We start from the raw sequence: 26883 nt of genomic DNA on the forward strand, positions 1-26883 counted from the left end.
AAAATAACCACAGCAGGCAGATAGTGATATTTCTCTGTAGGTAGTCTCAGATGCCTCTATTACGACTATACTGTGCACACAGTAGGTGTTTGTTTGTTTGTTTATGCTTTGGGGTGGGGGAAGTTGTCATGAGATCTGGTGTTCATGCACTACATCCATGAAATTTTGAAATGCAAGATACTTTTCCAGGTTGGTTCTTTTGTTTGACTTTCAGACATTATTAATTTCCCCCAACAGAAAAATATGCACTGTGGATATCTTAAGACTGTCTGGTCTCTGAGGAGAAAAGAGAAACCTTGAGAGAGGCAGAGTTCTGGTAGACAATGAGGGGTAGCTGCCCTCATAAACCACCCTTGTCTCAAGTCTGACCTTTGTCCCAATCGTGGAATCAACATCCGTGGTGCCCTTCTTTGGTTCCTGCTTTGAATCTGGCCCAGGTCAATAGCCAGTAAAAGGAAATTGTGCTGAATTATCACAAATTTTATTTGTGCTGACTTATTGGAAATCAGGCAAGACAGATGAGTCGCGGCATCTGCACACTTGATTACCCCCTTCCCTGATTTTTTTCCCAGGGCTTCATTTTGGATCTCTTTGCTACAGTGCTTTAGCTCTAACTTTGGGCACCGAATCATGCTCGAGGGTCCCATCAAGCATCGCGGCAATGTGATAAATCCATCCACAGTCTCGAAGTACCCATCCTGCACGTGACAAACGCAGAAACAAGGCAGGCTCCGAATGATACCCGTCCGAGGCAGATACTCCCTCTGCTGACGGCAGGTATTTTTTCTCTATCTGAAAATAATTCACTGAATAGATAATTGGTGAATCCCCGGTGGGAGCAAAACTTGATTCTGTCTGAGCAGAGGTTACCAAGTGTGCCACTATAAAATAATTGATTTTGTGATGTGTTAAGTGGGGACACGCTCAAGCCTTCTGAACTTTTCACTTAGGGCCTCCGGCTGAAGTTGAACTAGGATCCCAAAGGTGAGGACCCCATGGATGACACAGGCAGGGCTTCGTGCTCCGACAGCCAATTTAACTTTCATTTTCTTTATTAATGTAATATGTTCTACCTTTCATGAGGACGTGACATGCGGAGAGTTTCATTAAAACGGCTCAGTTGTTATTGGAGATAATCACAGAAGGATCTCGTCGCAAAAGTCAGGAAATTTTTGATTTTTTTTTCTTTAATGCTTATTGTTTTAGGGAAGAGGTTTCAGATGCGATAGGGAAGTCAGCCCAGCTACAGGGCGAATTTAATTGCAGTTTTAGAAACTTCTTTTAATCCTATAATAACAAAAAATTAAATCAGTGCTGACATTTTTTTTTGTTGCCAAAAGAAGGTAGTAAAAGGGTAAAGAAATAATTGTTAGTTCTGAGAATATAATTAGCAACTTTAATGCTTTAATCTGAAAAATGCATATTTTGAGCCCGGGTGAATGATTAAAGAAAAGATATTGAAAGTCTTTGAAATTTCTAACTGTGTTTGTTTTTAATTGTGAGTTGTGATCACTATAATTAGCTCATTTAGTGAACTTACAACATAAACAAATAGGAATTTCTACAAGTTCAGGGATATTTGGGGGCAAATAAGTTGGACATCCTGACTTTTTGGCTTGCTGCCTTTAAGCCATTCTTTTAAGTCTGACAGGAGTTTATTTTATTCTTTGCGTTGGAGGGAAGGGTTCAGACTAACACGCTGGGAGCCTGCTGCCAAGGCTGGAGGTGTGTGGAGGCTTGCTCTGAAGGTATGATGGTTGATCTGGGCGCTCCTGAACATCCTTGCCACAGGCCTCCTTTCTCAGAGCCCGCAGACAGACAGAAGCTTGGGAGAAAGCATAGGTCACAGGTAACAGAGGCTCTCTGGTTCAGAGGCTCTGTCTCTGCAAACCATCAGACCTCATTATTATGCACTAGGAAAGGGGGATGAAGCGGAAAACCCAGAGGGATCTGGGGAATGAACATTTGGGGGGTCTTCTTTCTCTCAGAGGTGCACATTAAAATTCTCTCTTTCATTCATTAACGTGAACACAAGCTTCCTGAGAAAATAGCTGGTGGGACCTCCCTTAATGAATAGCGGGCTCTGCTAGGCTCTGGAGGCTTAAAATTGGGTTTCATCCCACCGAGGGTTCCACACTGTGTCTTCTGCTTCTCCGTTCTTAACGCTGCATGTTTGGTTATATTTCTAGGGCTCACCTAGGCTGTGGCCTGTCACACTCAGTCCTAATCGCTCATATGATTAGCTCAGGCCACCCACAGGTAGGCGGGAGGGGCTCTTGTCAGGAGGCTCCTAGAAGTTCAGGGATTTCTTTCCCCCACTCTCCAACATTATTTGAAAGTTTCAACTCTGTCAGGCACATGCAATCAAACTTGCTTTCATAACGCTCCTTGCTCGGTTTAGTTTCGAATCGGCTAGTTACAAATATAAAACCCTTTTTCTCCTGTTTTCAGGGATTGTTTGTTTGTTTGAACTGTGGTTTGAATTGACTCTCCATTCCTCTATCTTCTCCTTTTCTTCCTTCTCCATCTCTTCCTCCTCTTCCTCCTCCCCTTTATTCTTGGCGTTCCATAGTTTCATTTCTTTAGAATTCTAGTTTCAACAGCTCCTCCAGTGTCATGGGATTCCATCTAAGCCATCCCTCTGCTATCGTTCATGCCCTCCTCGAATGCCTACAGCATCATTTGGGCTGTGTTCATGAGCTACACATTTTATGTTGCTGGTTTTCTTCTTGTGCTCATTTCTGAATTTTCTAAGAAAACATGTTGTGTTTTCCACTTGTATATAATACCTCTAGGGACAGCCAGTATTAGATTTCCAATTTGGATACACTCTGTGTGTGTGTGTGTGTGTGTGTGTGTGTGTGTGTGTGTGTGTGAGAGAGAGAGAGAGAGAGACAGACAGACAGACAGACAGACAGAGAGACAGGGAGACAGGGAGACAGAGAGAGAGAGAGAGAGACAGACAGAGAGACAGACAGAGACAGACAGAGAGACAGAGAGACAGAGAAAGGAGAGAGGCATGAGTGTGTGCATGTTCATGGGAGTGCATGTGTATGTGTGTGGGGGTGCGTAGGGCATCATTATGTGAGGGGTGAGTGTGTGTGTGTGTGTGTGTGTGTGTGTGTGTGTGTGTGTGTGCATGAGTTTATGTAAAGGCTGGAGGTTGATGTCTGGAGACCGCCTCAATTGCTGTTTACCTTATTTAGTGAAGGAAGTTCTCTTGGTTGAGCCCAGATTTCCATAATAAAAGCTGTGGCTGGCTTTCAAGAGGACAATGGTCATGACCAAGGACATGTCTTCACCAATTCTTCCTTCTATTCCTTCTACCAGCGGGGAAGCCATAAATCCATAACCTTAACCAACTTTGTTCAGGATTGATGGAGAATGTCCTTGTGGACTGTGATGAAGATCTAGAGAATACTGTGATAGGGACAGTGACGGCAAAATCTATTGATGTCTGTATAGGATAATGTGGGTAGCCGTTCTCAGAAGATGACGGCTAGGCTGGGAACACAGACAGGCTCATCAGGAGATGCTCACCCAGTTTCACCCAAGGCTGAGAACCACAGAGCATCATTCTGATGGCGAAGGCATGTGAAAGTCTAGTGTAGAGGATGCTGGCATTTTGTTGGGGTTTTTTGTTAAGAATTTTTTTAACTTGTGGTATTTAATTTACTTTTATTGCTCCTCATATAGTTTAAGTACAAACAAATAAAAAAAAACCCCAGTGTATCATATTATGTAGGACAGGATTAATTAGCAAGGTGTAAATAGAGAAAGGCAGAAAGGTATTTAGGGTTAGAAAAAGTGTGTGTGAGGGCAAGTTAGTAAACCATTAAAAGCATGATACAATTAACTGAGGCTCCAGAATCAGCCCTGGGGCATTCAGGGTTCATTTATTTAGTATTTATTGTCTACTATATTCCATGTTAGGTTGGACAGTTTTATCCGTTCATTGTTTAATACTATAAAGGCACTACAGAGTCTTATGAATCAATGAAATTTATAGTCTTAAATACTCTCCCATATACTGGGCCATTTAAAACTTGTATGGCATATTCATAATCATGATATTCTGGACGTTAAGCTATTGCCCCTTTGTAATTGTCTACCATCTGCTGGCAGGCTTTTAAAAGCCATACCAATTGGTTATCAGTATTAAATGGTCAGCTCAGACAGTGCACACAGGTAGCATTTTAAGACTGAGTAGGTTATATTTATGTATTTTGTAACATATATACACATAACTAACAACAACAACAATTAAAGAAGAAAAAGAGAGGCCATGGATTTAAAAGAGAGCAAGGGGTAAGGGGAACAAAAGAGTTTGGAGTTTGATAAGGGCAGGAAAAGTGAGGTAAATATAATCTTAAAAATTATTGTTTTTTATAAAAGCCAAATACTTTTCTTTCTGGGAACTAAGAAGAATTTGGAGATCAGAGCACCAAAATAGTTATTTGTTTTAATTAGCTGTTAAAGGCCTACTTGGAGCAGCATATATCCTCTTTCTGATTGGCACACTGAGCCATTTCAGTGCAACCCACATGATGTGAGTCGTTAACAATGCACAGCCCAAATCCACACACTAATAAAGAAAGGGCAATGCTTGCACTATAGTGCCAGAGCGGTTGTCTGTTATTTGCTTCTGCTGTCGAAAGAGAAAAATAAGTCTTCGATATTACAGCTGTCACCATGACATCTGTTGTTTCGGGATCTGTGGCTGCTTCGTTCACCACCTGACCCAGGCCCTCACCATGACATTCTGTCCACTATTAAACTGTGAAAGGCTTGCGCCCTCCAGGTGGGACTTCAAGGTTGACATACCAAGGTGTTTGTCTCTGTCCCCCTGACTGCCTCTCAATTGAAAAACACAGCTTCACTTGGTACAGAATTGATGGCCACCCAGGTCTCCCAGGGGTCAAGGGGAGCAGCTGAGAGCAAGAGTTCTTGAGGCATGGCCCTTTCCTGCTTTTTAATCACTTGTCACAGCCCTGCAGGGCCTCAGCCCTTTCAGAGGTGTCGCCTTTTGTTCCTGGCTGGTGGTGGCTATAGTCTTGCTTTAGACAAATGACTCCAGGTAATAAAGCAATAGTCAGGGCACACACAGAGATCTCAACTTACAAAGCAGATGCAGGGGGCGTCATTTGTCTTCACTAACACATGGAGAATGTGTGACTTTTAGGAAGGTCCTCTCTGGTTGCTTGTGTTTGTTGCGATGGTTAATGAGGTAAGAGAATGCTTACACCAAGCAATGACATCACAAGGTAGGAAAGGACCCTGTAATTAAGGATGAGGTAAACCTCTCCTATCCCCTTAATGGAACACACTGTGTATATAGATCCAGGAGCTTTGCTGCTGTGAAGAGCTTCCCTTCTCAGGATTCCTTCGTACCCTTTCTTCTTGTCCATTCGTTCATTCAGAATCTATTCATTGAGAAGTTGTGCCCTAGGTTGGGTACTGAGACTAAGGCAGAAAAGGAGAAAATAGACACAGTTCCTTCTCTCTTGAAGTTGAGGCCAACAACAAAAGCCAGGGCCCACAGTTGTGTTTGGGGGATAAATGTTCCCTTGTAGATGGGAGAAAAAAAAGAAAGAGAAAAAGAGGAAAAAACCAGACTATCTAACTTTGCCTGGTCTCCTAGTCATTTGATACCAGCCAGAATACACTTCCAGTGTATTCTGAAGTCTCAGGATGCTCTAATTCAGAAGATACCAGGACCATCAAGTTGCTGCTTCTCATAGGGCATGCTTCCATTTTTCTTTATGTTCCTTCCCTGATTTTTTTTTATTAATTTTTGGTAGGGTCTATACTGTCCAAGGTGGCCTCAAATACATGATGCTCCAGCCCAGGCCTCAAGGGTATTGTCACAGGCTTGCAGTTGCAGTCTTAATTCTCAAGTCATTGATACAAAGTAGCCCATGTTCCCTCACTAGTTAAGGGTTTGATTTTACTTAAGTCACTTAACATACTTAAAACTGAATTTCCAGGATCTTTTCATCCCTCCTTCTTTCTCTTCCTTCCTCCCTTCTTTCCTTCCTTTCTTGTTTTCTGGAGATTGACCCCAAGAGTTTGAACAAGCTAAATAGTTTACCAGTAAGAGTTACACCAGCCTGACAAGAATTCTTTTAGCAAAGATCTTTTTCTTTGTTGTTTTTTTAAATAGACACATTATTGTTTTAGAAAGACTTTACACTGACAACAAAATTAATGGAAAGCTAACAATTTTTTTTCATTTATCTCCTTACATGTGTGCAGTCTCACTAATGATCCGCATGCCCCTCAGAAATACACATTTGTAAGATTGGTGAACTTCCACCAACACATAGCCATCACTCTAAGTTAACAGTTTACACCAAGGTTAACTTTTGGTAATGCACATGCTATGGGTTTTTATGTTATTTCTACTTGTATTTTTATTATTTTCATTAATTTATTTATTTACTTCACATCTGACTATCAGTCCCCTGCTTCCAGTACTCTCTCACACAGATCTTTCTCCTCTCTCCCCACCCCTCCCTTTCCTCTGAGAAAGGGAAGCTTTCCCCACCCCACCCTTGGGTATCCCCCTACTATGGCACATCATGTCACAGCAGGACATGGTACATCCTTTTCCATTGAGGCCAGACATGGTAGCCCAGTTAGGGGAACAGGATCCACAGGCAGGCAACAGTTTCAGCTACAGTTGTTGGGGTAACCGCATGAAGACCAAATTACACCTCTGCTACATATATGTGTTGGGGGGGATAGGACCCTTTGGTGGCTCAGTTTCTGGGAGCCCCCAAGTGTCCAAGTTAGTGAACTCTGTTGGTCTTCCAGTGGAATCCCTGTCTTCTTTGGGTCTCTCAGTTCTTCCTCCAACTCTTTCACAAGGCTCACTGAGCTCCATCTAATGCTTGGTTGTGGGTATTCACATATATGTAGCAGAGGTATAATTTGGTCTTCATGCGGGTACCCCAACAACTGTAGCTGAAACTGTTGCCTGCCTGTGGATCCTGTTCCCCTAACTGGGCTACCATGTCTGACCTCAGTGGAAAAGGATGCCCCAGGTCCTGCTGTGGCATCTGTTTCCATTGGCTGCTGGGTGGAGCCACTCAAAGGACAGTTATGTTAGGATCATGTCTGCAAGCATAACAGAGTATCATTAATAGTGTCAGAGATTGTTTCTTGCCCATGGGATGGGTCTCAATTTGGGCCAGTTGTTGGTTGGCTATTCCCTCCATCTTTCCTCTGTCTTTGTCCCTGAACATCTTATAGGCAGGATACATTTTGGGTCAAAGGTTTTGTGGGTGGGTTACTGTCCTTATCCCTCCACTAGGAGTCCTGCCTGGTTACAGAAAGTGGCCATTTCTAGACATGCTATGGTTTTAAATGAATGTATAAATCATTTGTACAATCATACATAATTGAATCACAGAAGTTTCCCTGTCCTTAAAACTATTCTATGTTCTGCCCACTCAACTTGGAATCATGTTGCCCCCTAGCAATCTTGAATTTTTCTGTGGGCTCCATAGTTTTGTAGTTTCATGAATGTCTCAGTTGGGGTAATGCAGTAGCTTTCCAGAATGACTTCTTTCTCTTAATAACATACATTGAATTTTATGCCAGGTCTTTTCATAAGATCTCATTGGACATGAAAACATAGTGTTTTCTTTCCTCGTGACTCATTTTAGTCAGTGACAAAATTAGAGGCTTTGTTATGTTTGGGGTTTACTTACAGTTACAGAACCCCCTCTTATCCATCATCTTCCAAGTGCCTCACACCTTTGCCACACACAATCAGGGTATATGGTTCAGCCTCAGGATGGGCGAGCACAGGATCTGTGCCTTCCAAACAGTCCTAAAACCTTGAGTGCCCCACTCCACTCGTCCGGAAAGTCTTGTAAGCTATGTCTGAACAAAGACTCTATTTGGACCCAGCAAGAAGGACCCAGCTCACATGGCAGCAGAAGCCACAGCAAAAACAAGCAAGCAAGCAAGCAAGCAAGCAAACAAACAAACAAAAAGCAGAGCTTTGTGGGCTCTGCTTCTCTCATATGGGTTTCCATCTATTTCCTTCTTTATCAGGCTTGTCCAATGTTGGAGACACACAGATAGTTGTTATCAAGTGAGTGTTAGCATCTTGTCCTCTTTGTTGCCTTGGTTTAACCAGCAAGTACCCAGGCTTAGCTAACTAGAAAAATGAAAGAAACTACTAAAAATCATATCATTTCATTCATACCTTTTCTGTAATAGTCTAATATCTAATGAATAAATATCAACAATTAATACCAACTGGAAAGGAAATAAAATCGGACTAAGTTGAAAGATGTAAGTTATGATACAAGTACTTAACTCATGATTAACTTTCCTTCTAAATCTAAAATTTTGACCCCCATGATTCTTGGCCTTTTCTTTGCTTTAATTTCCCTTCAAACCAGTTAATATGCTGAGGCTTTTGTTGTGTTGTGGACAATATGGAATCAAAAGACAGTCTTTAGGTTCATGGACTTCTGAAGCCATAGGGGAGAGTTTAAAGGGAGTTGAACCATAGGTCAGAAAGGGTTAGCATTCTAGAACACATATTCGGACAAATTTTATAAGAATAGAACCTGGGAAAGGAGCTGCCCTCAGTTTTCTTTCTTCACTACTGAGCTGGTCCCCTACTTCGTGACTGCTTTCATAGCTCAACATTTCAAGCAGTTTGACTCTGTAAAACTAGGAGGACATTCCTTCATACTGATAGATGCTAAAGATCACATTCACAGGGACGTACTATTTTTCCCCTAGGGAAACAATTACAGAGCTGATTCCATGCTTTTTTGATTGGGGTGCGTGGGAAGACAGGGGAAGAAACATATGCTTTGAGAATCTAATATATTTCTTAAAGTTTGAACTTAAAAGCTACCCACAGCCTTCTTGATTATCTCACAGTGAAGACAGGCTTGAGATGTTTGCAGTGACTGCCTGTCAGGGTGAACATGTAGCAGAATATCCAGAGAGGAACACCAGTCCAAAGACAAACTCTGCAAAGCTATGGGTTTGAAAATGTCCTGTAGGGAGGAGACAGACTCCAGAGGAACTGGAAACTCTTGCCAGGCCTCAATAAAACATGGTCAGAGAACAGAATCAGATGCTTTGCTTTTTGCCTCCCGTAGCAAAAGCCCTTTCTTCTTGTTTGTGCTGATTGGTAGTTCCGAGGACACACATGAAGAAAACAGTCATCTTAAACGAAGAGGACTTTCTGTTCTTAGAGTAAACACTGCGCTATATCAGGTTTAGCTCACTGGAGCCCACAAGGGCCTGTTGTTACTTGATAGGGCCCTGGCTTTCCTCAGACCTTCCAAGGCGTGTGGAGTTTTGAAGCACACGTTGCTGATAGGAAACTAGTAGCACTGATAGATGCCAAAGCTAATAAAACCCAGAGTGAAATCAGCTCAACTCCTTAACGAGTTAGAAAGCTTTGAGCATGTGCAGAGCTGACCTAGGATACCACAATCACAGTGACCACCGAGCCAGGGAATAATCACCAGGATGAACCGAGATGAGCTGTCTATAGAGAACACAGAACCAACTTGTGAAATGTCTGATTTTTCAAAAGGCCTCTCTCAGAAAAATATGAATCCAGTTATATGTTAAAGTAAAGATATTTGGAATATGTTCAGATAAAAATGTACTGCTAAAGTTCATTTCACCTACACCTTTTAATGTTCTGAGGCCACAAATCATGTAAAGTTTCATACTGGGCTCGCCCCGTGTGGTGTAAGGTGTGAGTCCGGTTTCAGGTGGTGTTTGCTGGACTGCAGAATGTTTACCAACAGAAGGCTGAATGTGGGAGGAGACAAGATGAGCATTTATATGGGCGATTTCAAAACATGTTTCCGAAGCTCACCTCGTTATTATAAAGGTCGGGCGATGCTAGTGCCCAGTGGACTGTCCTAAACCGTAATAAAGTGTTCTAGCCCTTTCATGACATTGACTTGAAATAGCAGCATTGTATACCTGACAACAGGAAAGGAAAGGCCCAAGGAGGGGGATGAGCCCTGGGGAATACAGACAATTCGCTCAATATATAAAGTACCTTTCAGCAACTCCTACAATTAGAGAAATTCAGAACAATTAAAGGGTTTGAAAGTCCCAGAGGATTCCCTTTAAGAAAACCTATTGTCTTTAAGAAACTCTCAAGAGAATCAAGGGCATGTGCTGTTTTAATGGGATTCTGCTGTGTGAGGACTGCGTTCTAGGTTATTTCCAGCATGCTGAACCTTTCCCTCCATTTCATCCGAGGACGAGTTCTGCGCAGGAAGGGTACCATCAAAGAGAACACTCTCCATTTCCATTGGAAGGCACATCAGACACAAAGGGCATCATGGAAGATCTGTCTCGATCGATCCAGCCCCGTTGCTCTTTGCTCCCGAGGATGTTTTTCAATCCCAGTGTAATTATCTCCATCATGGAGGAGGCTCCGGGTGCATTTATTCACCTTTCCCTATGACTGGAAAATGTATTCCATATTCAGAAGTCAGCAATTAAAATAAGCTAATCTGCATTCGGCTTTGAAAGCCCGGGCTACGCCTCCCCCACCTCAGCCAGGAGGTAGGAGCAATGACGGGCTTAACCTTCCATGCACAACTCTGATTGGCTGGTGGGCAGTTAGGACAGGTGCAATAATCTAATCTGGAATATTGCTCTCCTCACCTTTTTTTAATAAACATTTTGCCTCTGCACAGACCTAGCAGACTATAATAGCAGTAAAGGCAAGGGAGGAAATTGGAAACACGGCCAGGAGGGTGCCTTATGGTTCGTAACAACCCTAAATTGTGACTGTTTATTAAAACTAACACCCTTTTGTGAGGGTGTGGATCAAAATAGCCACTGATTTTTATTCTTTGATATTTCTTCCCCACCCCCCGCCCCTTTTAATAGTGCTGAGTTTACGTTTCAGTTTTAGGATTTAATTAAGTTTCCAAAATTGCTTCTGACTTAAACGTTGACCTAAAAAAGCCACTTGCTCTCTTATAATTTACCCCCCATCAAATCTTTCCATCATTTATTTCAATCTGTGGGAGATGTTTGTGCATGAATGGCCCCTTGGACCATGGGGATGGAAAGAGTTAAATCAGGTAAAGGAAGGCAAAGGGGTGGCCAGAGAGCTGCCTCACAAAATACAATTAAGGGCCTTTCCCAGGCCTGGGGCTCTTTGGAGCTGCCAGGAGATGGGGGACAGAGCACAATGTCCTCCTTGTCCCCAAACCTCCCTTTTGTTTCAGCAGCTCTTTGGCTCCCACACATGCAAAAGTTTGAATTTCCTGTTGGCTCTGAGGTGAGATTTATAACATTTATTAAGGTTGCTATTCATTGCGAGTTTACTGGGCAATAAGCCTAAGAGCTTTTAGGGGCTTAATTGCAGATGTTTATGGGGGGTTGCAAAGCTCCCACAGTGTCACTGTCAGCCAGGTTGGCCAAATGTGGACTTCTTGATGTGTCCAGGGAGCACGTCCTGGTCCAAGGGGAAGGTCAAGTGGAGGCCGAAGGCCTGAGAGGGAGGCGCTTACCTTCACGAGCTAGACTGACTTTCTGCTCCGGCTATTTTAGTTCTCTTCCCACAGGCTCCTTCTACCTCCTTCTGGCACTCTTTGAAGCCAAAGGTGAATGTTCCCGTCTTTCCATAAACAAAAAGGAAAATTAATTTGAAATTATGTGGGGAAAGGTGGGGTGTCAGGACTGGAGGTGAACAAGGGTTGTGAAATAATGTCAACTAAACAAGTATTCCATGCTCACTGTCACGTGGTGCAATTGTAACAAACGTGTCATAAAGCAGATGTTACAACCCCCACTCAATAAACAAGGAAGTTGAGTCTTAAATAAGTTCAGTAACTTGCTGAAATTGAAACACTAGCTAATGGGCAATGGAGACGTATTCCCCTTTCTCTTGCTCTTCCTGCCTGCTTATGTATATACGATTCACCTGTGCCTGCTTCTGTGCAAGCTGGAAGCGGTCAGTTTCTGTGCTCCACCTCTGTGCTCCACCTCTGTGCTCTCTCTCCATCTTAGATTTTCAGACAGGGTCTCTCACTGATCCTGGTGCTCATCAATTCTGCTAGACTTGCTAGCCAGCAAGCCTGGAAGACCCTCCTGCCCCAACCTCAGCACAAGAGATACAAGTATTTGCCATCATGGCCAACTTTACCTGGGTGTTAAGGATCTGGAGGCAAGTCCTCACTTTACCCAACTGACTTGCTTTATGTAAACCTATAGCTTTTCTCTCACTGATGTGTTTTATATTGCTGGGGCCACAGGTGATGATCAAGAAGTTTAAAGGGAAAGGACTTGTTTCTTCTTTACAGACAGAGTAGGGGCATCATCCTGACCCTGGGGAGCAGATTGGGGACAGAAGACTCAAGGTCTCTTTTGTTCTTTCATCTCCTCCCTTCTTAGCAGCTGTTTTGTAAACACCTGTGTGTTAGGTAGAATGCAGATCAATGCTATCTGTGCCTTTGCTTCTCTCTCTGTTTCCTTCTGCTATGTGGAGGTAGGCCAGGTGCTCTGTCTCTTATAAGCTCTGTCAAGATCCCTGTAGGTCTACCATGATGACCAATTTCCCAGAGTGCTTCCTCAAGACAGTCCTAGTCCAGAAAAGAACCAAAAGAACAGGAGGGATGTCAAGGAGCTGATGAATAGGCTATGTATTTTTCATATGAAATAAATAAATGTAATAATACCACACACATATACACACATATGGATTGCATGTGCATGTATGTATATATCACTCTGACAGTCTTGTCCAAATTGTCTTTATGGATTTACAACTGAACTTCTAACAGCAGGCAGCCTACTGGCATAGAGGACTGAGCATTTGAGCCATCATTGTTAGAAATGTATTGTTCAGGACACTTGCTAATTTATTGATGCAGCAGCAGAGGTGGAATCAGATTCAGTTGAGGAATAAATTGGAATATTTTTGTGCATTTCTTTCTTTTTAAAAAAAAAAAGCCACTTTAGAACCTATGTATTAAAATGACAAAATCTTAAATAGGGGGTTCTCTTTTTCTAAACAAAAGATATGCAAATTACAATTCAAGATTTATATTATGATAAAAACTGAAATACAAAAGAGTCATTATCCTGCAAAATGTAAAAGTGCAGTTGCTTCATGAGTCGGTAATGATATAATGGGGTGTTGATGTAGTAAGAGGTGTCAGGAGGCAGACAATGACCTCAAATTTTAAGTCAGAAACGGTGGAATTGAACAGTAAGTATCTACCTGCCCACCTAACTATCCATCTAGCTCTTAAATATAGCAATTCTGAGAATTTGAGTTGAAGAAGCGTCTATTTTTACCTCCTTATAGTGTAGCCCTAATAAGGAATGGAGGGAGGGTTACAGAATTAATTTTCATATATCCACCCCAACTCTGGAACAGGATAAAGATTTACCTTGAGTTACACTTTTATAGGCCTGTTTCTCATTTTATAAAACTCAGCTATAGGCAGTTAGGGAATTTGGAGACCATTCCAAGCATAGGCACAAGGCCAGTGCCCTAATCCCAAGGGTCAAGGTTGCTTGAACGAGAAAGACTTGTAGTTAGTTGATAGGGTATCCCTCCTTTTTGCTTTAGATTTCTACAGGTACTTCCTCCATGTCCCTGGCAGCAAGCTTCCAGCCTCAGCTTCCTGAGTGCTAGGATTTCAGGTGTGGACCACCATGCCTGGTCATAAGATAATAGCAGCAGTTTTCACCTGGGTTATACAACTTTGAGGCAAGCAGGCTCCATCAGAACAGAACACATTATGTGAAAGCACATCTCAAGCAAAGGGCACCAAATTTATTCTTAGGTTTGAGATTGTTCCATTGGCTTATTTCTAAAACATATCATTCTGACGGTCCCTCTCTTTCTCTTATGGGTGGGGGTGGGGAGCATGCACATGTGCCTGCACATGCACACATGTGTGTTTCAAATGGAGACATGGTTTAAGTAATCAACTGATGTACCACATGTGAAGCAGATGTACAGCATGATCATACTTCTAAACAGAGCAGAAGGCCTGCTTTAGCTTTATTTGGCAGGAATTTATATACTTGCTTCAGCATTTGATCTGAGTTTAAACAAAGGACGTTGGTTTTAGCCACCACTGATTTCAGGACCACAGCTCTGTCTTCTTTCTGCAGGGAACTGGAGTTGTGAAACTTGGACAATCAGATGACTGTACAGTGTGGAAGGATCTCCAATATTTATTTATTTTAGTGAGCCAGCCCTTGTTTTCTAGTTTTTTTTTTTTTCCGGTGTGTAATTTCTTGCACCACAAGCTTCAGGCAGAAGGATTGTGCAGATATCAGAGCCTTGGCAATGTCTTCCCAAATTGTAGGACAAACCCCATATACAAGCTGGGGACTGCGACTGAGGCCTAAGAAAATAGTCTCCTACCAGCTTCTGGTTGCTTTCCGGTTCAGAAAGTTGCTGGGGGTCTTCTGTCAGGGGGAACACATGGTTTATGATTTTTGAGCCTGTGCAACGCTCTTTTCTATTTCATCTTGACTTAATGTCATTAGTCTTCCTTCAGAGAAACCCGAGCGTTCATTTTCTAATCTATCTAGATGATACGCTGACAGGATTTCCCCTGATCCAGACTTTACCATTGATGTCTCTGCCTCTGTTAATCATTTTCAGAAATGAGATTTATGGTAAAAAAGGATTAAATCAATGCTGACTACCTCCAAATTTCTAGGATTTCGAGGCTTCTTGATGAACACAGAAACCATAGCCCCTTGGAGAAGCTCTGCTGAGGAGATCTTTCTAGCCTTTGTCTGCTCGCCCCTCGCAGCTGGTCTGCTCTCTGTGGATCATCGGGAGTCAACTTTTCTATGGTATGTTTGGCAACCATACCACAGGGGCTGCCCTCTGAACCGCTTGAGCTGGTTTTGATTGGAAATAGATGAGTGAGGTATCAATCTTTCTATCCTTCATTTTCTATCCTCTCTTCCTCGCCTTCGACCCTATCCTAAAATGACTACCCTCAGGAAAGACGTCAACCTATTTCAATTAAGTGTTTGTCTTTTGAGCTTCTCCTCGAAGGGTAAATCATGGTGATTTTATTGTCCAGAGCCAAAAAGAAAAATTTCACTGGTCCAAATTAAATCACAGCTTATATTTTTTTTCTAATTTCTTCAATCTTCAATTGGCTTCAAATAATCTCACTAGCACGTATAGGGCCTTGTACACTCAAAGGGCTCTCAGAGAAATGCCAGCTTGCTTTGTCCCCCATCCTTATTTGCTCCGGTTTCTTTTTCTACCTTTCTCTTACCATTTGCCCCACTGAGCAGATTTTTACTTTTATTCAGAGTGACCCAAGATCAGCTCCTCTCTCACTCACTGGGAGACAAGGACATGGCCTGCACTCCCTAACGTCTCTTCCTTCCACGAGGGGTCCTGTATCCTCAAAAGGACAATGACCACACTGTCTTGTCCTTCATCCTGTAACTAGTCGACCAAACTCCCTGTCTTTAAATTCAGATGAACCCACCAATATTTGGCCTAAACTCCCTGTGAATTGTCTTTCTGTGTGCGGTCTGCTACAGCCTCCAGCATGTGTGCATCATAATCTGGGCTTCAGTGCCCAAGAGGATACTCATCTACTTGATCTAGGAAGGCCTTTTGACTTTGCAAGTATTTCCCTGGTTGCCTTAGATTCTGGGCCCTGGGTAACAACTTGCAAATCCACTGGATACATAATCAGCATATGCTCCCAGAATCTTTCCCCATCACATCATACCTGGTTATTGCATTATGCTAGAGTGTCTAGGTTTGGAACAAAAAGAAATAGACAAACATTTCCGTCTTATTTCTGAATCTTTGCTGTGGTTAGGGTGGGATAGCCTGGGCTTTATGTTCCTAAATCACAGTAATTTCTCTGTGTTTTGCTAATGAGAGTTAAGTGATTGCATCCTGGGCACACAAAATGTTCAGTGTCCAGAATCCATGGCTCTAGATACTGGAAAACATCTTTGTGGTTGATATATAAAGAGGTGGTAGATGAATCTTTTACTTCCATGGACTGAGATTTGGTTGGAACTAGTGTCCAGAAAACTTGGAGAGAACCAGAAGTTTTATTTATGTTAGAAAAGCAATGCTTTAAGATTTGAAATTCCCCTTCAGAAAATCAGAAATACTAGCCAGGGTACCTTGGTCCTTTGCTAGTTGATAATAAAAGGTTTGTCCACTAGGTGTGGACTATCAAATATTCCTAACTTCTAGTTTAAGAGATTCCATAAATCAGATCATGAGCCTGAGCCTGATAGTACACAAGGTTATTGTTATTTCTAAGACTTGTACCCACCAAAGCTACTTACTGTGTATGCAAGAGAGTGTCAAATCCACTGAAGATGAAAATGTGGTGCAAAATGTTTTAAAAGACAGTCTTCCTGGCTTGGGATGAATCATATAAGACTTTTTTAGATTGTAAGTACTGATGGTGTTCTAAAGGGAGTTCACTGCTTTACAAGCAAGACAGACACAGTAGAACTTGGCCTAGGGTATTGGTGGCTTCCTGTGTGGGAGGCCTGTATAAGTCCCAGAAAATCTCATAAATGTTACCGTCCTTGACGTTGCCATATTGAAGTTCTAAATAATGTAATCACTGATTTGGTGTTGGAGAAGTGAGTTCTAAAGGGTCAAAAACCTTGTGCGGGCACAGAGAGAGATTCATAGAGGGCTGAATAGTCCAAATGGCCATTTCGCTAATGTAACACTTCACATGCAGCATGTGTGCTGCCTGAGTTACATGATTCTACAGGAAACCACATGTGTGGTAGTACAGGGAAATGCTCAGAAAGTGCAAAGCAAAGGCGCTGCGTGTAGGACTGAGCTATCTGGGGAGGAAAGCAGCCAAGGAACAAGGCACTGGTATCATTATGATGCCATTAGTTCCACTCTAGCAAGATTGGCTTTTTGTGGCTAGAGAGATGCTTCCATGGTTAAGAGCGCTTTCTGCTCTTGCAGAAAACCTATGTTCAGTTCCCAGGTCCATGATGTCAGGCTCACAACGCTCTTTAACTCCAACTTCTGAGGATCTGACACCTTCTTCTGGCTTCCTTAGAAACCTACACAGAGAGAGAGAGGCGTGGGGGAGAAAGAGAGAGAGAGAGAGTGAGAGAGAGAGAGAGAGAGTGAGAGAGAAAGAGAGAATAAATAACAACTATTCTAAAACTTCAATTCTATGAAGATCACTGAAGAGAGGCATGGAATTTCAAGATGTAGAAATAATCACCAAAGTCTGTCATATCCATTCATACTATATACTATGTGTTATGCAGCCACTTATGGTGGTAATGATGACTAAATATAGAAGAAATGGTCGAGCTCCTTATAGCTCTCTTTCCTTAGAGTCCCTGTTTATGAGAGCTCGCAGAGCAGAGTGCTAATAGAACGTGCTGGTAAGTAATGACAGTTCTGTTTGTACCACTGTTTTGGTAATGAAATACACATGCGTGTTGGCGTTGCAATTGCACAGTTTCATAAAAGTCATATACAGTGAAAACGCTCTACTAGAAACATTTAGAGCTAGCATTAGAGAATACAATGCAAAGGTGGGAGAATTCATGCCAGTGATTAAAACTGTGAGTTTCCCTTTACTTATTAACAATGCATTAAATAAAAAGTTACAAACATCACGGCCTTATACCGGAGATGCCACAGAGAGAGGAAATGAGTGCATTCAATAACACCTTTTCTGGATTTTTGAATAAGAACTTCCAAATTTTCTCTTCACATTGTGCTGCACAAATTATGCAGTATCTAAGTGTCTTGAAGGACCCAGAGAAACAAAGAGTCTCTATTGGAAGTAATATCTATGTGACTTGAAATCAATTTCCTGATTTGGCTCAAAGGCATCAAAATGAAAATGAATACTCAAACATATTTGTTCAATGCCATTATATATTAATATCCTTCTACCGAGTATAGGCTTAGAAAAGTAAACTTGCCCCAAATGCTTGATAAATTCTCAATTTTCTCCTGGTTACACTGCACTCTTTAATTTTCTGTGTATTCAATTCTTAAATGTTCACCTGCAACTGACTTTGGGGTAAAATGAAAAAGTTAATCTGTTCTCAAACTGTTGCATGCTGCTTCACATAGTGGTCTGCTCCATGCACCATGACTCCTGTTCTTTGGTAGTGAGTTCCAGGAAAGCATTTGCCTGATACCTTCAGTTTCTGCCTCTTGGCTATCTACACACTTGTTCTATTGGATCTGAATAGCAGTGCTGTGTCTTCATCTCTTTCACTTTCTTAGTCACATACACAACATTTCTGATCTATCTACCTACCTATCTATCTATCTATCTATCTATCTATCTATCTATCTATCTTCTGTCTCTCTCTCCCTCTCTCTGTCTCCCCAATGTGTGTGTGAGTGTGTGTGTGTGTGTGTGTGTGTGTGTGTGTGTGTGTGTTGGCATGCACATGTGTGTATGCATCTAGAGGCCAGAGGTCAACAACAGGTGTTGTTCCCACATTGTCTTTTGAGACAGGGAAATCATCAGTTAGGCTAGACTCCCGCCAGCAGTTCCCAGAGAGCACACTTGCCTCTCCCTTTGATCCCCCCATTGGCAGGGATTCCATGCCTAGGCCACTGCACCTGGCTTTTTTATGTGAGTTCTGGAGCACAGGACTAGCAGGCACTTCACCAACTGAGCTTCTACTTAGACCTCTTTCTATGCAATCATATAGCCATGTGATTACTCCTATTTTATCCCTCTTCTCTTAAGGGGCAGGAGAGGTCTCAGGTACCACACACAGAGACAGCATAGTAATTCCTGTTATTTAAATTATATATTTGCTTAGGGTTTAGTTTATGCCTGGCACTATTCCAAACTTGATATTCTGTGTGTGTGTGTGTGTGTGTGTGTGTGTGTGTGTGTATATATATATATATATATATATATATATATATATATACATATATATATGCATTCAATGAATATACATATATATTCATTGAGAGAACTCCAAGAGCCATTTATTTACAGATGACAAAACACAGGCACAGAGAGGTCAAGTAATTTGTCAAAAACTGAACAGTTGGATTCCAATCCACTAATTCTTTTTACACCTGCCTAAGAAAAGACATTGGGCCCTCAATAACATCACACTTTAGTATGAAGTAATCTCAGTGAATTAACATGCATTTTAAGAGACTCTACTTCCATATAGCCAAGGGAACAGGAAACCAGTGCCTAAAGGCAGATCAGCCTGCCAGTACAATCAACCCATTCTTTGCTTTTATGGTTTCATCTTGTTTTGTTTGGTCACTGTTTTGTTTTTTGTTTTCAGTTTTGGAAAACACAATTCTCTGATATATTTGACTTTAATTTGGTTTTCTACCTAATGCCAAAATGTAGAAAGCCTACATGACTTTAATTACTCTAATAGATGCTGGTTCTATAGGTGTGACCACCAGCCATGGGACTGCATTGTGATCCACTGGGAATTTCTTTGCAGGACCACCCAGAAACCACAGACAGTGCCAAGTGCTGGGCAGTTGTTTACATGAGCTTGGGATCCTACACAGAGGACAGTAGCTGCTTCCTGCTGTCAACTAATATATATACCATTGAAATTGTCCTACATACAATCTAGACATATTTTGGGTCTCAAGGCCCTAACTATTTTCCACACATGGAGATTTTTTTCTTCCCAGAACTAGGACAGGAGACGGTTTCTGTCTGAGAGGAGCTGGGTGCTGTCAGCTGCCTCTGGTCCAGCCAAGCCAGCTGTAATTCTGGAAACACAGTCAGCCGGACTCCAAATGTGCTGATCCTCAGATAGCCCACATTCAAACAGCGGCTCTCTCTTACAAAGACTTTCCATTGAGTCATATCCTATGCACTATCTCTGGCTTCTCAGAGAAGACCACGAACAACATGTCCTTGAGACCCTTGCTGATATCTTTTGTGGACACTCAAGTTCTTCATGCCTTGCCACCACCCAAGAGGGCATTTGGCAACAGTTGCAATTGAAAGCCTTTCTTGCCAGATAAATAACAGTGTCCAGAAGACGTGACTTGCAGGGTGGGGGTGGCTGTAGAAGCAAAGATGTCACTCACTCCAGGAGACAGACTTCACTGAGCGGGCTATCTTACTCTTGTGCTTCATAAGTCACATCCCTTCCTCCAGTTATTTTGGAACTTTGTAGAGAGCTTACTTTATAAAGTAAGGAGAGTAATCATGCCTTAGTACATCTGCCTTACAGTAAGTCCAGACTGTCAAAGACTAAGTTGCTTTAAAGTGAGGGCAGACTATTGAAGTGGTCTGTCCCTGCTGCTTGGTCTCTTTAACAAACCATCCATGCCCTCCGTTACCTGCTACACAGATCAAGGAATAGGAAGGAAGTCAGGCCTAGAGACAAATGTCACCAGCAGCTGAGGCTAGCATCTCATTTTTAGGCAGAGATCATAACATCTTTTGGGTACAACCTTGGATGGGACAGAAAGTCTATTGTTTTTGTGCCTTGTGTCAAACACTTCACCCATGTCAAACCCAGCAGAGAGGATGTGGTTTGGTAACAATGAAGGAACTGTCCTCAACTGGGTTTAGAGTTGCCTCATTTTGCAAATAAAAATATGTATTAACCAAGTAAATGTGAATTTCAGACAAATAGTGTAAGTTTGTTCCACACAATATTTCAAAAATTCATGTTTAACTAGACTTCCTATATTTTATTCGGGAAGTTTACTTATAACCATGAAGAAGAATTATTAATCTCAATTTATCATTGAGGGGAAAAAAAAAAAGACTTGACATTAAGATATTTGCTCCTGATGGTAACTCGTGACTAGCAGACTGGTTCTATTTTAATGTGTGTGTGTGTGTGTGTGTGTGTGTGTGTGTGTGTGTGTGTGTGTGTGTATGTATGTTGTATATGTTCCCCTGGAAATGGGCACTCATCTACTTGAGTGGAAAGCAGAGATTGACATCAGTTGTTCACTCTGTTTTTGAAACACTGAACCTGGAGTTCAGAAGTTTGGCCTCCAGGATGTGGCTATGTGCACCTCCCCAGTGCTGGGCTTGCAGGAAAGTGGTGCCATGCCTGTTTTCTACACTTTCCACGTGGATGCTGGGAATGCAAACTTAGAGCATCATGCTTGCATAACAACCACTTACTGACACAGCCATTTCCTCAGGCTCTGGTTATGAGTCTTATATATCAGCATCCAGAGTCTCAACCATACTCTCATCTTAGTATTTAAACTGTTACTTAAACTAGTGTTTAAACTTTTACTTGGCTAAGCTGCCACAAGAGTAAAAGTTAATTTCAGTTTTAATACAAAATAACTATTAAACAGGCACCAGATACAAAGTTCTTTACGAAGACCAAAGAGACGAAAGAAAGAGTGCTTTCATTTCCTTCAGACCACATCTGCCTCTCTGGTGTGCCCAGTACCTTCATTTGCACTGTCTCCCGACCTGACTGTCCATGGACGTAGGTTACCCCATGACCTTTTGATGTCTGCAGTGGTTTAAGCCATTGCATAACTTGCCACACTAATGACCACAATGACCTTGGCCAATGTATTCTATGATGAAGCTGCCCTTAGCTACTCATGGCTGCAGTGTTTGTTATAACAATTAGTTAGAAAAAAATAGCGGCAGAATCTAAGGATATAGATATTAAACTATTAAAAAAAATAAAGTAACCTAACAAAGAACTAGTATAATGTCACAGTTCTACTTTGCACCAAGCAGGACAGTGGAGTCTATATGAGCTCCTGACCTCACAAGGAAATGACATATTTAGGACCATTGAATCTCTTGCAAGTAGTGAGGGACAGAGACACAGGAGACAGACAGGCAGAAGGTACTGAGGAAGGACTACCTTGCAAGGAAACTCTGCTCTTTGTAGTACCACTTTTCCCCCCCTAAAACAGAGGGGAAAGGCTCTTCTTCCCCCTTAACAGGCAGAGAGCCTCCTTGCTCCACAGAAAGTTAAAACAGAGCTTGCTTACTACCTTAATGCAAAAAGGCAGGGCAGAGTCAGATACTGTTCTCTTATCTCTTAATTGAAGCCAGGTGTCCAAAGGCCCACTTTTGTAGCCAATGTCAAAAATAGAAATAGACAGAAGACTAATGTATATCTAATAGTTGAAGCAAGCAGTTGTCTGATTCCTGATTCATTACATACAGAATGGAAAAGACAAGGAAAGAGAAGCAGAACACACACACACACACACACACACACACACACACACACACACACACACACACGAAGCTTAGATTTTGATCATAGGGCTGTTCCACGAGTTGAAGTTCTGTTTTTGATAAGAGGGCCCTTTTAAGAATTTTTTTATAGTGCCGTATATATGAATTTATAGTCCACTCTCTCCTCTGCTGCGCCTACACCACAACGCTGTTTCCTTTGAGATCTTCCAACCTTAACATTCTGCTTCTGAAAATTATCCATTAAAATTTTATCAATTTTGTATTTTGGTGAGACAGTATGAGGAAATGCCATCCTGAAATTAGATTTTTCCTTTGACATCCGGCGCCCAGTCAGCAATCCAATCGCATGTATTTCTATTGAGACATTAGGGTTTGATATAATTTTGGGCAGAAAACATTTTAAAAATGAAACAATTGAATTTTCTAGATGGTCTTGGGGACCACTTAGCTTAAGAGAATACACTTCCAAATCAAAAGCCTTTCAATCATTTTAAATATTATTTGGATGATATTTGCTGTATGTAGGAGCAGTTTGAATTTGTATTGAATGTTTGACCGGCTCATGCACACATAGATGATGTATGAAATTATTATTTCATATTTTTCTAGTGTTTGCATTGCAAGTGACATCTGGCTGACAGGAACTTGGAGAAATGGAATCCGAAGTGAATGCTGCAGTTACCACAAGCCTCATATTTATCAAAAGGTTTAAGGTTGCTCTGTCTTTGTTTAACATATGAAACTTGGAACCCTGACGGGGAGGCTGCGAACCTCACTGTTTCCTGCCTTTTCTTAGCGGATTTGTTTAGTAAAAGAGTGGGCAAGGAATGAGCACTAATTGTATCAGTTGTTCTTCTCATGAAACTAAATATTTTGCATCCTAATTTTAAGAAAGCAAACTTAATTAGTTCTGATGTGATTTCCATACATTTTCCTTGTATTCAGAAAATTTACAGATTTTGTGTTAGACCAACACATATTGAGAACTATTCATCGTTATTCAGGAAAGGCAATGTGGGAGGAAAAACAGCTCCCTACATTTAAATTTTTATTTTCTAATTTGTACATGTGCAAAATTGAAATAAGACATGAAAACATGTCATACAGTATTTGGAAGCTCTGACTCAGTTACCACACACAGACATAACTATATGCATTTTCTCTTTTCCTCTATTTCCTTGGAGATCATGGTATGATTCTTAATTCTGTAGTGAGAATATCATCCACTTAGCAAAGATTTATGAACTCACAACAGGCTGTACTGTTCAAGTGCTAGGGAGATGCCAGAGCAGACAATGTATGTAGTAAGTTTATACTCAAGCAGAGGGCAAGACTGATGTGAAATAACTAATTGCAATCTAGAACTGTAGATACTATGATAAATTAGAGAACCATTGGTAAGGCTGAAGCCAATTAGTAACTGTACTCTGTCTGATTCAACAGATGCAGAAACAGAGATGGAAACATGGAGACCATTGTGAAATCTTCAATAAAAATACAGGTGGCCCTTGTTCATTTCCTGAAATGCGAAATTTCAATAAACTAGAAAAATGGAAAGCATTAGCCTGATCTCCTGGAGAAAAATGCTGTGTATATTTATTTACAGTAGTTTTGAATGTCTCTTTCAGTTTTGATAACAGCATATTGGTAATCTGCAAATATACAATTATATTAAAAATACCATATGATCTCTTTTAAATAAAAAAATGCAATGTTACTACTGGATTTCCTATGTATTTAAACTATTAATATGCATAGTTGCTAATGAATTTATAATAATCTGATTAATTTCAATACCATAAGTTAGCCTTTATTCTATTGGAAAATTTGCTTTCTTCTCTATTATCTCTTGGTCAACACTGTGCTAGTATCTCCTAAGAAAACAACATTCAGGAGAGGAAGATGACCTTCCAGGAGTGAGATTTCATGGCATCAGGAGATATAAAGAAAGCAAGTAGCACTTATTTGGAGTCTGCCACCAGGCTACATTCTTTACATGAGCTTTTTGCTTTACTGTCACAAAATTCTGACTCAAGTGTGATACAAGGAGGTAGGCTATAGACTCATCACAGTTGGGTACTTGTTCAACACTCAGCTTTGTCCATATGGGTGATTCCCAAAGATTAGTTTACCCTGCTGATTCTCGGCATCCTCACTTATGAGTCAGGGTGATACTATCATTCATTTATTTCATAATATAGAAGAGTTGTTAAGAGAAGGTATCCTGGTGGGCTTGAAGGATCCAAAAGAAGTGTGACAAGGCAAGTGTCCTGTCTTTGAGGTATTTATGGTCCACAAGAAGAGGGAACATGGAGGTGGTTTCCGACAGGTACTGGGGGTGACACATTCTTCCAGGTTGAACTACCTTTCTGATGAGAGTAAAATGATGAGAACTTTTGCTAGTCTCCTGCTAACCAAGCAGCTCCCGTGTCCTCTTACCTGCTATGCTGAATCCTACAAGCTAGTTTCAGTCCTCATGCCTAGAAGAATAAGTGTCTGCCCACAGCCTGGCAGGTACTTACCTAGGTACTTAAGTGCTTAAGATAGACCACAGGTGACTGGAATCTTCCAGGCTTCTTCCTTTTACGTGACCCAGCAGCCTTTGTGAGCAGGTGCTCTTTTATCCATCAGTGTCTACCTCTGGCACTATGTTTTATAACTTCATTAATCTGAATAAAACTATAGCTAGACTGCCTAAGGTGGGGGTGTTACAAGTGGACTATATTGTTAAGAAATGCAGAAAACTACTGTGTAATCAAATTTTGGGCTTCCATATATTAAGCCCCTCTCTAATAAAACTTCCCAAATCTAAAATCAAAATCAGAATGCTCAGAGCTAATGACAGCCTCAAATGTTTCTCATTTACCTACTACAATGCTTCTGGCACCATTAGAACCTCCATTTTGAACCAGGAAGATAATTTGAGCCAATTTTTACTCTCTCTCATTTATTAAAACTTTACCAAAATGTATTATTTAGTTTCATCAAATGTAGAAGAGCAAATGTATTTTAAAATGGAGCTTACAGACTTCAATTTCAAAACAAAGAATCTATCCTTCCTGCTTTCTGATGTAATCATAGAGTGTTGTATCAGTTAGATATTGCTATAGAACTGCTGCATAACAACACTTTCAGAAAGTAGGTGGCTTGAAACAATGATTTATGTAGCTTTTCAATGCTGACTTCACTGGGATTCCTCTAGCTTACCTGTCCAAAGCTAGTGTTGTTCTGCCCCAGGTGTCCTTTATCATCCTCTTGAAGCCTATATGCTGATTTAGTTACATCCTTCTCTGAATTTTCACAGCTAGTCAGGGGCAGGCAGAGGAAAAAACTACCTCTGGTCTTTTCATTCTGGTTTTGGTGTATTTTATTACTACTATGGAATTAAGTTTCGAAACTTCTCTTTGTAAAATTTACAAACAAGAAAAAAAATAAATACTCATCTTATTTAATCTTATTTTACAAATGCAACTGTTTCAAAGAAGGGTGGTTTTCCATGCTCTTATCATGTTAATTATAAAATTAGAGACGCTAGGACAAAGGTCCCTTGAGTCTTCATTTCTCCTTTGTGCTTTCTGGTTTAGTCACTGGACATACATTCATTGAATATCTGCTTTGGGCCAGACACTATATGAGCCTGAGTCTCTGTTGCCAAAGCACTAAGCCGATTACTAAAATGAAGAGAAAAGGAAGGTCACAGGGATATTTACAGTGGGACTCAATGGGTGCCCAACCCTGAAATTTACCAAAAAACAAGATTCCCACTCCTGTAGCCATCTATTTCCATCCATCCATAGGACAGATTTTCTATTTGGCACTGACCAAATTGCCAGAAATTGGGAGAATGGGTTGGCCCAGGGGGCTGCAGGGCAGCTGTGCAGGCAGCCGGAGTCACACTCCTGAGGGGAAGGTGGGCATCTAGCATGGTTTGGCAGCTGTGTAATGATGCTGAAATCATACAGTTGCCAGGTCCCAACTGTATTAGAGCTGACCTTAAGATGGATTGTGAAAACTATTCAAATAGATCTCTCCTTCTGGAAAGTTTTCAGAGAAAAGGGGGAAGAAACAATAAAATGCCTGCAATTTGCACCCCATCCCGTACACAACCTCTACACCCTCCCCAGAACAAAGTCATTATCCCCAGTGGGTCCTGAAAGCCCAAGACTGATGGGAAAGGAGAAAAACATAGCCTTAAGCTTCTTGCATGGCAACAAAACTGGTTTCTGGATGGTGCCAGGCTCATTGGGAGGAGGCAGAGGCTTGTCAAGGAAAGTTAGAGTCCAACTAGAGTGGGCACTAGAGGTGACCAACACAAGTCACACAACAGTCATTTCCCTCACCACACAAAGAGAACGATGCTACAAAAGTCCTGGCACAAAGATGGTGCGCCATGAATATGTACTGAGTGAATGGGGATCAAATCGATATCTTAGCTATCATTGTCTATTGTTTCCCTTGGTTTTGGAGAACAGTTATTTACTCTCGACCTGGTATCATATTGATAATAAAGCTTTAGTCTCAGTATTCAACTGTTTAACTAATACGCTTGATTTCTCACTACACCAAAGCATCAAGGATATGGTTACAAACTCTATGTAATTGTTATTCTTCCCAGGCTTGCAGTCTGATGACAGAAGACAGACACTATTTTGAATCTAAACTCTTTGCCCAGTAACTCCTTGACTGTGGG

General features: G+C 41.3%; 1 long non-coding RNA gene across 3 annotated transcripts; it reads left to right on the forward strand.

Moving 5' to 3' along the window:
* Positions 1–1677: 1677 nt before the first annotated feature.
* Gm33651 lies at positions 1678–23910 on the forward strand. 3 transcript variants are annotated; one of them, XR_376148.2, is made up of 4 exons: positions 1678–1748; positions 14706–14844; positions 22803–22899; positions 23637–23910. It is a non-coding gene; the product is annotated as a predicted gene, 33651 (long non-coding RNA). The 3 variants fall into 3 exon arrangements; XR_376149.2 differs by having other exon boundaries at positions 22803–22906; positions 23637–23863; XR_376150.1 differs by lacking the exon at positions 14706–14844 and having other exon boundaries at positions 23637–23805.
* The last annotated feature ends 2973 nt before the right edge of the window (positions 23911–26883 follow it).

This window comes from Mus musculus, chromosome 3 (assembly GCF_000001635.26).
Source record: "Mus musculus strain C57BL/6J chromosome 3, GRCm38.p6 C57BL/6J".
NCBI classification, from domain to species: Eukaryota; Metazoa; Chordata; class Mammalia; order Rodentia; family Muridae; genus Mus; species Mus musculus.